This window comes from Sinocyclocheilus rhinocerous, unplaced genomic scaffold (assembly GCF_001515625.1).
Source record: "Sinocyclocheilus rhinocerous isolate Xijiao unplaced genomic scaffold, SAMN03320098_v1.1 scaffold206, whole genome shotgun sequence".
NCBI lineage: Eukaryota > Metazoa > Chordata > Actinopteri > Cypriniformes > Cyprinidae > Sinocyclocheilus > Sinocyclocheilus rhinocerous.
The window spans coordinates 1,005,624-1,009,425 of NW_015647488.1; the positions used below are offsets into that span (position 1 = coordinate 1,005,624).

The following is a 3,802-nucleotide window of genomic DNA, read 5'->3' on the forward strand; positions in this document are numbered from 1 at the left end:
TATATATATATATATATATATATATATTTCAAGTTGCCATTACTTACACAGAGAAATGTGGCTTCACATAGACCAATATTGCTTTAAAGTTTCTTAAAATACATTTTCCTTAGTCAAATTTGTAATTGATATAAAGAGAGATATGATACTGCTTTTACATTCAGTACATTTGAAAACCTGTCAGTTTAAAGTCTTGAAGTCAGTATTAATACAGTACACAAAACCTTGCACCGCTCTCAAATAATGGATGTACTTCTGGCTGAATTAGTTTAGACATAGAAGAAGCCTGCAGCCATTTTTCTGATACGAATGAACTTTAAGACAGAAAGATGTCACTTGGTTCAAAATGTATTGCTGGAGATTGTTTAAATGCTATTTTGAAAAGGTTTATTACTGTGTTTAAGCTACTTTTAACTGGCATTATGGTCTAATGATATACCAAAAAATAAATAAAAAATACCATATTACTTGTTTCTTATGAAATGCCATGCAAGGGCATGTGATGAACTTCTGAAATGAGGTGGCAAAAATGCTCTTTCTTAATTTAGGTTCTGAGTTGAATCAGAGTCATACCATTCCTGGTATTGCAGTGGTTAGTTACATAAAGTGGTGCAAGGAATAACATCGGTAAACTGGCATCAGGGTCATGGGTGCCCAAGGCTCACTAATGCACATAGGGAGCGGAGGCCTGGTCTGATCGCACAGAAGAGCTACTGTAGCTTAAATTGCTGAAAAACGTAATGCTGACCATAAAAGTTGTCAGAACACACAGTGCCTCAAACTTTGATGCGCATGGGGTTGCGTAGCCACAGACCAGTCAGAGTACCCATGAATGTGCATGTGGTCTGGCACCGAGACTTAAGCAGCAGATCATCTCTAGATCACGGGTGTCCTGCAGAGTTTAGCTTCAACCCTAATTAAACACCTGAACCAGCTAATAAAAGGTCTTCAGACTGACTAGAAACATCCGGGCAAGTGTTTTGGAGCTGGTTGAAGCTAAACTCTGCAGGACATTGGCCCTCCAGAAGCAGGATTTGACACCCATTCCAAGTCCTACAAGTTGTGAGGTGGGGCCTCCTTTGATCAGATTTATTGGTCTAGCACATCCCATAGATGCTCAATCAGATTGAGATCTGGGGGATTTGGAGGCCAAAGCAACACCTTCAACACTTTGTCATGTTCCTTATACCATTCCTGAGATTTTCTGGCAGTGTGGCAGGTGCATTATCCTGCTGAAAGAGGCCACAGCCATCAGGGAACACCATTGCCATGACATGGTGTAACTGTGGTTATTAACGGTGGTCTGCAACAGTCTTTAAGTAGGTGGTATGTGTCAAAGTAATATCCACATGGATGCCAGGACCCAAGGTTTCCCAGCAGAACTTTGCCCAAAGCATCACACTGCCTCTGCCAGTCTGCCTTCTTCCCATACTGCATTTGCTGCCATCTCTCCCTAGGTAAACAACACAATACAAGACTTGGTGTTTTAGAGATGTTCTGACCCAGTCGTCTAGCCACCACTATTTGGTCTTTGTCAAAGGCAGATCTTTTCGCTTGCCTGTTTTCCCTGCTTCCAACACATGAAATCTGAGAACGGTTCTCGTGCTGCCTACCATATCCCACCCCTTGACAGGTGCCGTTGTAAAAATATAATCAATTCACTTATTGTGGGTGATCAGTGTTCTATATAGAATAGTTTCCATATATGGAAATAGTTGTAAATGTATATGTTATGAAAAAGTTTTCCATTGCTTTGTTATTATGGCATATAAAGTACTGCAGTTTTTCCAGATTGCAAAAACACATTTCCTGAAATACACTTTTATCAAAATTACAAAATTATAACCCAAATACACTGAAGATCCATGTCATTATTTTTCTCAAAATTTAACAGTTCCTGAATTTTAGTTTAATGCTAACAGTATTACAGTAATGCAGTCAGAAAAAACAGTATTTTGGAACAAAACAAGCTAAATTTACTGCACACTTTAAATATTTCTTATTAGACAATTTTGCAATAATACATTATGATACATACTATATCTATATATATATATATATACTGGAACTATAGACAAATCAAATATACATCAACATATCTAACATCATTTTAAGGCCAGGCTTGGCATCCATGAAACTCATCCGCCGTACAGTTCAACATTTTATTGTCATTTTCCCTGAGTAGAAACTGAGTTTGTGTTTCAACTCTTCATTTATGAGGTTCTTTCCATTCAGGTCCTCTAGTCTAGAAGAGCAAGCCCCATGTTCTTTGCCCTCTGTTCTCGTTTCTTCATGTTCCTCATGTCTCGCTCCAGACTCTCCACTCTAGCCAAGGCTTCACTGAGTCGGGCCTTTAGACCAGTGGGATCTGCAGGCAATGCATAGGAGTGGTCCTAGAAGAAAGGAAGATGAAAATGTTTATATTATAATCAGTGGCGTAGCATCTTGGCATGCAGGGTATGCAGGTGCATATGGGCCCGGGCAGTTTGGGGGCCCGCCGAGCTGGGGGGAACTTTTAATTGAAACGAGGGAACGAATAGAGCCCTGCATGGGCCCGGCCCTTGTCCAACAGCTTATGAGAATTCTCGGCCCGAGTCCGACTGGATACCGTGACTTTTTTCTCTCTCTCTTCCCCATTACACAGCTATTAAAATAGCTCAGTTTTGGTTTTTAATGGCAAAGTGGTCATATTTCTTTTTGTTTCTTTATTAAGTTAATTTAGAAATATGTTTGGAACATTTTATGTTTGTTAAATTCAAGTTTTAGTTTTTTAAAGGAACGACCGAGTGGCATTCAGTTCAGCATTATGTTTGATCAATTTAGCCTTCTCAAACCAGCAAGACTTGCCTAAAATAAACAGACATAAAACACTTCATGCATTTCACAGTATTCATTTAAACATTTAACCTAGAGAAATGAGCGCTGTTAGGCGCATATCCAATCGTTTGTGCGGAGTGGAAGCTAAAGCGTGCTTTGCAGGACATGGAGGCGCCAGCCTGATCACTTGCATTTTTTTTTTTATAACAGTGGAAACTTAAAAATACGCTGTCATTTTTGCACATAAAGGTAAGAGTATACATCATTCGGAACTGCAAATGGTCTACTTGTATTTGTGTGCACTCACAATATCAACAAAACCTTGTGCTTTTGTATTCATTATGTAATCCGTGAATTTCTCTCTAAAGGCACGTCCAATGAGGAGATGGTGAGTCAGGTTCATTCATTTTTGCAGCATTGACTCAGAAAACATTAGTTTATTAACAAATAATTCAAATATCCCCTCACTATTTTTTTACTTTTTTTGATTGTTTTTTATTTATTTTTTGGGCCACTGTGCCAAAATTGTGTTTTGCATTCAGTAGCCTATACGGCAGCATTTTTGTGCCACGTTTAAAAATAACTAAATAAATAAGATTAACGTCATAATATTTTAAGAATAGTCAAAATTACGATAATAAAATCATGTTATATTGCGTGAAGTTAATGTGAAAATTCCACCTATAGACTTACTAAAAAAAAAGTCTGTGGCATCCGTCATTCTTTTGACTTTTTTTAAACTCTGATTGATCGATTCATGAGACATTCGTTTGTATTCAATTGTTCTGATTTTTTTCAACATGCATTCAAATATTCATGTTTAGTTCGTGCTGCAAATATTAAAGAGGAAAATATCAAAGAGCGTATTATTGTTTGTATGTTATCATAAAATTGACAGAAGGCTGAGACTTTGTAGTAACAAAGCTAACAAAGCTGTTATTGAGTGGCTTGCGTGCTACAAATAATGGACTTGAAAACTTTAAAC

At 37.7% G+C, this 3,802-nt stretch overlaps 1 pseudogene; it reads right to left on the bottom strand.

Annotated features, from left to right (window-relative positions):
- Window positions 1-2,148: 2,148 nt before the first annotated feature.
- LOC107709254 (THAP domain-containing protein 6-like) overlaps window positions 2,149-3,802 on the bottom strand; it is a 4,638-nt pseudogene continuing 2,984 nt past the window's right edge.